Here is an 11,758-nt window from a genome sequence, read left to right as displayed (position 1 = left end):
GCAGAAAGAAAACCTTTATAAATCATTAACTGAACTGATGAAGCGACAAATAATGTAATATGGGCGGATATGCTGAGTGAGAGTGCATGGGGAGTTTGCCTCAATGTGTGCTTGATGCGAATGCTCCCAGCCCCATCGCCCGTGTTCTTGTTGTGAAACTGATCCACAATTGTTGGCTCAGCCAGCCTCTCCCTCTCTCTATTGAGTTGCTATTTTTAGCAAATCCTACTCGTGTCGCCACGGGCTGTGATCACATCTTTCTTTCCCTCTATCTGCCTCCCTCCCATCCTCACCCATCCTTTCCCTCTCTATCTGCAGATTTCAAAACATCACTGATTCCTCTTTCTAGCTACACACTGCTCATGTACCCTGGATCAGCAGATGTAACACCAAGAACAACTTTTCTTTGTTCTTTTTGCTTACGCTTCCCTAATCTTCATTTTGAAGATGGAGCATGTGGAAAGGCTTGGGAGCACACTGAGGAACTAATGAATAACCAGAAAGGTAAGTTCTAAATATACATCATACAACTGTTTAGTGTCTGTGACAGTCTGAGAAGTAGACTGCGTACTTTTATGCTACAGTTTCCTAACAACCTGCTAGTGTGACTGCTGCCTCTACTCTGCTCTCAGGTAAATTAGCATCATGATAGGATCATGATGTCACTGCACATATTGTAAATCTGGATTAAGTTGAAGGATGTTTCACCAAGTTCTGTTAACAACTGCAAAGAATAAATATGTCAGGAAGCAGTTTTTAATATACTGGATACAGCTAAATAGTTATCTACCCTTTTCTTACAAAGTACCCCCTTCTCCCTATACACGTGTCCCTTATGTCTGCAGTTATTTAGTGACACCCACCCACAAGGTTTTAACTGTTTCCTTTTTTGCAGAATGTCGTTACCACCACATGAAAGTGTTATTATGATTTTACATTTAACAGGTTGATATACTGTACACTTGTGAGTACATATTGGGAAGCACTGACACATAGGACACTAGAGTTGCATCTCTGTCATTTGCAAAAGCTGCAAAACACTGATTATTCCATTACTGAGATTGTAAATTCATTTTCATGTCTTTATAAATCCATTCTTAACTCATGCACGCTGGGTATTAAAGTTAAAAGGTGATGTTATGAAAACACCTTGCTGTCATATTGGACATCTCCAATTCAATGCAAAATACACTCCTGACCCCTATTAACCCTCTAATATTCATAGCACATGACTTAGACAAAACACTGACTGGGGTGCACAGTGATTAATAACTATTTGCTGTTCGCTGACATCATACCCTGGTTCACTGGTTTGAAGAAAAACAAATCAATGTTCAGGCCGAAGGAAGGGAGCAGTAAGTGATATGTGATCACGTATAATTAAATCTTCCACCGGGGTGTCACAAAGGGAATACTAGGTAGGAAACAGGTGAAACACTTTCCCCTGAACATATAATTTATGTTATTATCTTGTACAAATAAAATAACTATGTGCTGAGAAGGCTGCATGTGTTTTTGGCTTCCAGCTAGCTATATTTGACATGGAATCTATTAAAAAGAATATCACATGCAATCCTGTTGAATTAATTTGTTTAGCAGCACATGTTAAAACAAACTGCTTGAATGCTAAAGCAGATTACTGCCTTCCTTCTAACTGAGTTTCCAGCATTTGGTGCTCAGGAAGAATGTTTAAACATCACATCATGTTGGTTGATCACAGTGTAAGCCTCTCCAGATCACAGCAGAAGTGTATATATAAAATCTATTTTAAGCTGAAAAACCTTTATGCAAATAGATTTCATTTGAAACTTCTGATAAAAGGGGTAATAAACTATTAAGGTGAACACTTTAACCCAACCTTCACTTCACTTCCAAGTCCAGTAAGATTAGAAGAAAAGGACAATTATAGATAACCTTTTTCATTTTCTATTAACCAGCTTAGGCATGTGGAGTTGAACACAGATAAAATGTACCTGTTTAGGGAATCCCTACTGAGTATTTGACCCCGGATTCTAATTTATTTGCCATTTACATGATAAGTATAACAGATAGATTAGTTATATATAATCTCAGACTCCTATGCTGGTTCTGTCATTTACCTAACCATTGCTAAGCACATATTATTATTATTAGTATTATTATTACCTATGCTATTATATTTTAAGTTTGTGCTTTTGAGATGGATAAAAATGCAAATAGTAAACCAACTAAATGGAAATAATTCCAGTTAGTTTAAAGCTTTTTTGATAACTTAGTAAATTTTGCATATTTTGTGTACCACTTTGTGTATATTACATGTATCCCTCAAATCATTAATACAGTGTAAACTCTTTGTGGCTTTGTTTCATACCTTTAAACAGGAGATTATTTTTCTTGTTCTATAGCCACTATATTTAACATGGTCTTTGCACCAGTGACAAATACCCTTCAGTTGTACGGCTTATATAAACTTTTAATGCAGAAATAAACTTTGACAATACAACCACATCTAACTTCACTGCACACCCACCATGGACTTTCCTAGACATAAATTCATAAAAGCAGATTGAATGTGTTGAACAGTGGATCTAGTTCCAGCTAAGACAAATAACTGCTGTAATGAGATACATGCAGTCATTTAAGTATTTTTGTGTCATTGCACCTGTATGGTAGGGATTGGTATTGGTAGGTTGTGGTAAGGATTGGTAATGGTAGGTTGTGGTAAGGATTGGTAATGTGTGGCTTGGATAAATATAGGCTGACCAATGTGGTCCAAGTAGAATCAGACACATATATGTAATAATGCACCTGATTCTGCACACAAATGCAACAAGAAGCTATTCCGATCAAGGGTGAGATGGCAATTTTTTGCCTAGGAGCAAATACAAGCAAACAGCCCAAGCTCTTTTACCAGCAAGGTGCAATGGAAAATGGTGCCTGACAAAAACTAGCCAGGCATGTTTTTTTCTAAGGTGGGTGTGGTTTTATATAGCTGAAGAAATATAAAGTAAAGATATATCAAAAGGCGATAATCAAATGCTACACAGCCCCTCTGACTAGTTCTCAATGAGACTATTCTAATGTTCTCTATGTAGCGCAGAGTGCTTTCTAGTCACCTCTATACAATACACAGAGAACATCTTAATTACCAATATACAATACAGAGAGCATCTTAATAAACCATATACAATAATCTGTATATGATATAGAGAACATTATAGTGACAATACAGAGAGCATTCTAGTGATCATTATACAATACAGAGAGCATTATAGTAACCAATACACAAAGAGCATCTTAATAACACAATGCCTACTAGTGACTGTTATCCAATGCCAACTTGTTCTGAAGCACACTATAAAAGGCAGATCTGGTGATTTTTCTGTTGAATTTACAATGCAGAACCATCAAATCTCTGGTGGTTTTACAATGCGGACCATCAAATCTCTTGTGGTTTTACAATGCAGGACCATCCAATCTCTTGTGGTTTTACAATGCGGGACCATCAAATCTCTTGTGGTTTTACAATGCAGGACCATCCAATCTCTTGTGGTTTTACAATGCTGGACCATCTAATCTCTTGTGGTTTTACAATGCAGGACCATCAAATCTCTGGTAGTTTTACAATGCGGGACCATCAAATCTCTGGTGGTTTTACAATGCAGGACCATCAAATCTCTGGTGATTTTACAATGCAGGACCATCTAATCTCTGGTGGTTTTACAATGCAGGACCATCAAATCTCTGGTGGTTTTACAATGTAGGACCATCTAATCTCTGGTGGTTTTACAATGTAGGACCATCAAATCTCTGGTGGTTTTACAATGCGGGACCATCAAATCTCTGGTGGTTTTACAATGCAGTACTCCCAAATCTCTTGTGGTTTTACAATGCAGGACCATCAAATCTCTGGTGGTTTTACAATGCAGGACCATCAAATCTCTGGTGGTTTTACAATGCAGGACCATCTAATCTCTGGTGGTTTTACAATGCAGTACTCCCAAATCTCTTGTGGTTTTACAATGCAGGACCATCAAATCTTTGGTGGTTTTACAATGCAGGACCATCAAATCTCTGGTGGTTTTACAATGCAGGACCATCAAATATCTGGTGGTTTTACAATGCAGGACCATCTAATCTCTGGTGGTTTTACAATGCAGGACCATCAAATATCTGGTGGTTTTACAATGCAGGACCATCTAATCTCTGGTGGTTTTACAATGCAGGACCATCAAATCTCTGGTGGTTTTACAATGCAGGTGGTTTTACAATGCAGTACTCCCAAATCTCTTGTGGTTTTACAATGCAGGACCATCAAATCTCTGGTGGTTTTATAATGCAGGACCATCTAATCTCTTGTGGTTTTACAATGCAGGACCATCAAATCTCTTGTGGTTTTACAATGCAGGACCATCAAATCTCTTATGGTTTTACAATGCAGGACCATCAAATCTCTTATGGTTTTACAATGCAGGACCATCAAATCTCTGGTGGTTTTACAATGCAGGACCATCAAATGTCTGGTGGAATTTCAATGTAAAACCCTAACATTTCTAAGGGCTTTACCATACAGACCTAAGATCTATAGTGGTTTTATAATGCAGCACTCCTAAACTTCTAAACTCTATTGGTGACAAATGCAGACCACAGATCTCTGGTGGTAACCCAAATGAATTACTTATCCCAGCACTGTCTCTAGGTGAACTGGAATTTAAGTCTTCCAGTGCTGGTATGCCATCACACCTACTAGACAGATCCCAGCACTCTGATTGGTAAATATCTCCAGCATTCATAAATAAGTGTGTGCAAAACCTCCCACCACTCTGGTGAATAACCAGTACCATCTACCAATTGACATGCCTGGATCCTTCTAAGAAATTGTGCAGCCACCCAGTTCATGGCCATGCCTGGCAAAAAGACAGGTAGCGGATGCTTCCCAAGTGTTCTGATTTTGTTTATAATAAAGCACAAAGGAAGAGCCATGGAGCATACTCTGCCTGCTGTGCAGTCACACCCAATAATGGCCAGCGAGAAGATGGCCTTATGAACCCTCGTACTACCCACCCCTGATTCTAATGCAGCTTAAAAACTAGAGATTATACCTATTTGTAGACATTTGGGTCTTATTTACAGTTGCATGTAAAGATGCATTTTGTGTATGAGCAAAGATGTACCTGCACACTTACGTCTTGAATCTTTATTTTCAGTTGTACATATCTTAATATATATATATACATACAAGTTAACCCGTGCATGATACTCATGCATTCTAGTCAAATCAAGCTACTTAAGGTGTTAAAAAGGTTCTTGTCATGCATTTGGGGCTAGGTCAGGCCACCTCAGGGGAAAAGCGTTACTTAACGTGGTTTTATCCACATGTCACCACCTCATCATTTTTCTCCATCACCTCATCCTTCATCTTTATCGCCACATCTATCCAGATGTCTATCCAGACACAGGGATCTCTCTCAGCGGTCCTGAGTATCACACTCCTCTTGCTCTGTCACCCCCGGCAACCACCAACCACTCCCCACTGTCACCCCCGGCAACCACCAACCACTCCCAACTGTCACTTCTCCTTCAAGAAATATATATATATTTTTTTAAAATCTTTATGAACACTTTTAACAATTAACAAATTAAATTAACAAGTTAAAAACATCTTAGTATACCAAATTTCAGCCCTTTCTGAGTTTTTTTTCCACACAGACTAAGAATTTAGTAGGTCAGTGTATAACTTCGCCCAGCAGTTGGCGCTGCAGCTTGGTTTTTTTTTTCCACACACAGACACACGCCACTAGGCTTTTATATAATATATATATATATATATATATATATATATATATATATATATATATATATATACAATGTGATTCAATATATTTTGAACGAATGCAGCATAAGAAATGGTATCCGTGAAAAAATGTATATACAAATAATGTCAATATGGGAAAATGATGTGAATGCACTCACTTGAAACATCTGACAGTATCGTCCATCAGGAGGAATTTATAGAAGTAATTCCCAGGTGCAGAATTTTTGTTATCAGCATTCTTTTCCGTGTTACTTGTAAAGGTATTTGCTTCATCTCTGAAAAATCTAACGCGTTTCATCTGTTAAGTTTTTTTCAAGTCTCCTTGAAAATGACTTGTATAAACCTGCTTTCAATGGGAAACCTTCATTGTTAATTAGTTTGCATTTAAGAAAATTAATTAGGAAAGACTGTTGGTTAACATCTAAAACAATGCTTTCCAAGTAGCAGCCAGTTTTTCTAAGCTACTCTATAGCCTCTAGAATGAGACATCCTTGCAGGATCCAGTGCAAGAGTATTGTTTTGTAAATTGTGTTTAACTTATGTTTCTTTCCAAAAGTGGAATAAACCATATCCTTTTATGTTATTTTTTACTTTGGAGTAAGTTAATGCATTATACTACATTATTCCTTCTATTGTTTGATTGAAATTACACTAGCTATATATAGTTCATATTACACCCACAGCTCGTGCTGGCGACCATCACCATCCTCATTGTGTATTTGCACCTGTCTATAACAGGTATAAAAGAAACAGCTCCTGACAGGAGTATTATTATTATTATTAATTTTTATTTATAGGGCGCCACTAGGTGTCCGTAGCGCCGTACAGGGACAAACAAAATTACAATACGAGGTGAGACAGCACAGTACAGTAAACAATAAGCGCTGTAACTCAGTGAGCTCAAAGCACAGCTAGAGGGGCGGGGGAGGGGAGAGGGGAAGGTCTGCAAACGACGGAGCCCAAGAGGGAGGTCTCGGATGACAGGGAGACCCCCAGGGGGGAGAGGAGGGAGCGAGAGGGGACGGGGGGAAGAGGGTCCTCGAGGAGGAGGGCTAGGCTAGGAGTATACGCGTTTTACTGCTTCAGCCACATTTGCTTGAACACACCCTCACTGTACTTGGCCTATGGCTGGTATTAGGGAAAAGTTGCACCAATATCTGGTTAAGCACCTCACATGTATTTACATTTATGGATAGTCACTCCCTCAATATCAGGCATCACAGACAGATCTTCATCTTTCACTGTCACTTAAAACAACAGTACCCTAAATCACAAAAAAACACTTTCTTCAAAAATTGTAGTGTTGTGTCATGTTAACAGGCTGACTGTGCCACACAAATGTTTGTGTAACCTGCGAAAACTGTAATAGTAAGCTGAAGGTACACCACTATTGTTATATCAAAACTGTATTTGCAACGTAAGCAAAACAAATTAGATGTAATTCACATCGGTTTCCAAGTATACTTTTATTTTTCTAAGTTTCTGGTTTAATTTATTGCAATATTTTTACATTGGTTGTGTTAACAAAAAAAATAATGGGGTCATCTGTGTTGGAAAATATATCACATAAAAAAGTTGAAAACCACTATTTTATACAGATAGGCGGACGCAGACACATGCGGCCCTCTGAGCCTTCACCTGCGGCCTTTGAGTCTTCACCTGCGGCCCTCAGCTCATTCCTGCTTTATTGTCAGATATGTTTGTTATAGTTTGTGACAATTGTTTAAAGTGCTGATGATATGTTATTACAGAAAGGTGTCTCTTTCTTTGATGTATTGCTTTAAATTATGACTGAGAATAAGGGTATTGTGCGTATCTGTTGAAGGATAGAGGGCTGACCGTGTGTTTCAGGTTTACCAGTCACTGGGATGTAGGACATACTTGCCAACTCTCCCAGAATGTCCGGGACACTCCTGAAATTTGGGTCGGTCTCCCAAACTCCCGGGAGAGCAGGCAAGTCTCCTGCATCCCAGAATTCCTTGGCCAAAATAACGTAATTCGCGGTCAATCATGTCATTTTGGCCCCGCCCCTGCGACAAAACAGCATTTTTTGTTGCAGGGGGCGGGGCCAATGTGACACGATTGACCGCCCCCTCCCGTTCTCTAGTCACGCCCCTCTCCCAGACTGCACTGCCTAAAAGTAGGCAAGTATGATGTAGGATACAAAATAGCTATAAGACTTTAGCTTTCAGTTGGAAACAAAACAAACACACAATAGCTGTAATAATAAACTTAAGGAAATAAAGGGGCAGATTCAGTTGGCCGCGATGTCCCTGAGAACATTGCTGCCACGCTATATTATTTATATGGTAACATGTAATGGTTAGTTTTGCTCGCACCTCTATGGGGCATGAGCGGTACTTTCACTAAAAATATACACATAAAATGCAGCAATATTTTTTAGAATTGAATCTGCAAATCTATACATCAGACAAGGAGCAGCAGGATTTTGGCCCACAAGAGGGACAGTGCTGAGCTATGTTCTACAGACTGTAATTTACAAGGGATGGTAAATAAGGTTACCATGGGAACTTCCCATGATTTGTTAGATTGCCCGAAATTTAATTATATTGCCTGGTTAATTCTATGCAAAGCTGTATTTGATTTTTAAAATTAAAAATAATATAATTCTTCTTTGTTGCTTGCATCACATTAAATCCAACTTCCTCATTAAAATAGAGTTAAACTGATAAATTAGAGCACCTTAAATAATTATTCAAAATTTTGCAATACACTTATCCATAAAACCAGATAAGAGGTACACAGAGGACTTACCATTATGTTTTGGTTATTAAATTAATTATTCACCTTTCATGACTCAATATATTTCCTGAGACTTATAAAGTACACACGATGAGCGCTGCACGCACCACTTTCACCATTCATCATCTTAAATACACTTTCAGCAATCCTGTGTTCATTGTGGATTGTTTCATTAATGATTACTATGTTTAGCAGTTAGTTTACAATGCGGTGACCTGAGCACTTTGAAGACACTGGTGTGCTTGAGCCTTAAGCTGGTCACATATGTTGCAATCAGTTTAGGCAGCTTAGTTGTTTTCAACTAAATTGCCCAAATATTGCTCCCTGCAGGGGGTAGAGATGACCTCCTAACTCAAAATTAACCTGATTTTTATTTCTAGTATATCTGATTGTCAAATGACTGTAATTTATAAGTGTGTGGTCATTGGTCGACACAGCTGTGGTATTTCTTTGATTGGCTTAGACCCCAACGACTGCACCAATACAAACTGACCACAGATTCAGTTGCCAAGTTAATACAATTAAAATCAAACAATTCACAGGCTCATAAGGGTTCGCTTTATTTTGTAGTTTTCAATAATTACACAAGTGTAACAACAAACAACTGTTATAAATGTTACTGCAGAATTGCTAGAAAGCTAGCATGAGGCACCTCCTTAATATGTGAGGGGTAAAGTTGTACAATACAGTACAATGCAGCAGACTTCCCTAAATGTCCACAGGGATCCATCCTCCTGGGTGTCAGCAAGCTGGATTCCTCTCCCAGGTGCGGATGGATCTTGCGGCAGCCTTTTTGGTTAATCTAGCAAAGCTTCCGGAACAGCATGCTGGGAAGTTTACTTCCACATCAGCAGGAAACCTATATGATTCCTGGCTTTGATTTAAGACTATGGATCACAATGACAAAATCAATGTACTCTTGTGAAACACAATTCTAAACAATGTTTAACTTTAAAAACAAGTCATCTTAAAGTGCATCCTGCGTTATATGGATGTACACTAATATATATGGACACATTTCAGAAAGCTTCTTATTTTAGCCAAAACATGTAAACTGGTAACCCAACATTAAAGTTCCTAATTGAGTCCCTCACTCATATCGATACACTGAAATGTCTTTTTGTTTAATATGGACTAATGCATCCTTTTTATTATGCTAGATATATTCCCATTTATGCCACTAATGACACATGCTGTGATAAAGTGTTTCCTTCTCAGAAGCATAATGTCTGGAAAGAATAGCTTACCTAAAGCAAAACAAGACACACAATGTGTCTTTGGTTCCATCAGGGTATGAAACTTTTTACACATATTTCTGGATGTTAAGAGATACATTTAAATGTTATTTTATACTGTTCTCCTTTTGAAGGGGGTAAAAGACTAAGGGGCATATTCAATTGTCGGCGGAAATGCAGAAAATCTCGCGGTCCACGCATTATTACCGTAAACACACATTATTACCATAATTACGGTAATAATGCGCGGAAAAAACGTTATTACGGTATTTTTCTCCCTGGATTCAGCTAACTACTACCGTAATAACGCTAGTAGTTTTAACACGCCGCGGAAACGGCATAATTGAATATGCCCCTAAATTTGTTATTGGGGAGAAGCCAATTTAGATGGCCATCAGATAGAATTTACTAGTATATAGCAAGTTACTATTGTGTTGTGTATTTCATCTCTTGTAGGACTGTAGCAATTGTATTATTTCCTTAATGTTGAAAATCCATCATGGGCAGTTTAATTGGTATGTGATTAGTCTGTGTGAGAGACATGCATTTGTCAATCACTTCTACTACTTAGCAGCACTGTACATAGGGATCATTGAATCCTATACTGTAAGTGTTAATATTACACATAAGCATTCAGAATAATAGCGTAATGGATTTTGGACACAAGACAATAGTATGCTGCAATTATGTCCCTCCACTGTTAACTCTGAATGTTCATGTGTTGTCATTTTCTTTATAGAGTTCAACAAATCTTTTGTAGTGGTGTAAATGTTTTCCACTCGCACAGCTGAGTCTAAAACAGGGGCAACTGCACACAGGTAGGAATATGACTCAGATTGTAGAAAGAAAAAAACGCTTTTTCCTCCCCTCGGTGTATCCCGCGGTCATAAGTGACTTCCAATGTCTAAGTTGCACTAGATCTAAGCTATTTGCTGATTGATTGCTATCGATCACTACTTATTTCTACACTTGGTTAAAACCTGCACTGTTAGGGGTCCCTGAGGACTGGACTTGGAAAACACTAACTCACATGAAATATTTGCACTGTTTTGTTTTATTTTGCATCATTTATATTCTGCCTCTCATTATTTATTGCATGTTACATAAAGCAATTATGTAAAAAGAATCACATTTCCAAATAGCTCTATCTATAATTCATAGGTGGTACCCGATGGTGCTCAGTGCTTGTAGAGAACCCGTTCCCCTCTCAATCACGCAGTGATTTCCTGATCTATTCAGTGCTGCTGACCATGGTGCTGAATTGCCGCCACAGAGTTGCTTGGTTCTGCAGTTTACAGTTATATTTTCAGCTGTAGAAAATTTTGCAATGAATTTTGAAAGTAGCTGTAAAATGTTCTATAAAGGGGATCTATGAACGAGTATATCTATTAAAAAGAGTTACTGAAATATTTCTATTTTTTTATGCTACATTGCAATTAGGACCTTTCTTCACATACAGAAAGAAATTCTTACAATGAAGTTGTAACTTTAAACCAATGCTAGTGAGGTATGTTAATAAATTTACCATAACATATTCCTGAGTTCTATATAAAAGTCACAGGTGCAGAAATTATCATACAGAAAGTAGGGGGTGAACATTTTGCCACTATATATATATATATATATATATATATATATATATATATATATATATACAAGTTAACTCATGCATTCTAGTCAAATCAAGCTACTTAAGGTGTTAAAAAGGTACTTGTCATGCATTTGGGCCATAGCCCAGGCCTCAACCACCAACCACTCCCCACTGTCACCCTCGGCAACCACCAACCACTCCCAACTGTCACTTCTCCTTCAAGAAATATATATATATTTTTTTTAAATCTTTATAAACACTTTTAACAATTAACAAATTAAATTAACAAATGAAAAACTTCTTAGTATACCAAATTTCAGCCCTTTCTGATTTTTTTTTTTCACACACACTAAGAATTTAGTAGGTCAGTGTATA

General features: G+C 37.9%; 1 protein-coding gene across 1 annotated transcript in view; it reads left to right on the top strand.

Moving 5' to 3' along the window:
• The first annotated feature begins 266 nt into the window (after nt 1-266).
• HDAC9 (histone deacetylase 9) overlaps nt 267-11,758 on the top strand; it is a 397,896-nt gene continuing 386,404 nt past the window's right edge. The window contains 1 exon segment of the mRNA XM_075212212.1: nt 267-504. The gene's annotated coding sequence lies outside the window, so the exon portion shown is untranslated.

This window comes from Mixophyes fleayi, chromosome 5 (assembly GCF_038048845.1).
Source record: "Mixophyes fleayi isolate aMixFle1 chromosome 5, aMixFle1.hap1, whole genome shotgun sequence".
NCBI classification, from domain to species: domain Eukaryota; kingdom Metazoa; phylum Chordata; class Amphibia; order Anura; family Limnodynastidae; genus Mixophyes; species Mixophyes fleayi.
Note: the sequence above shows the minus strand (reverse complement) of the source record. Positions and strands in the feature narration are given on the sequence as shown.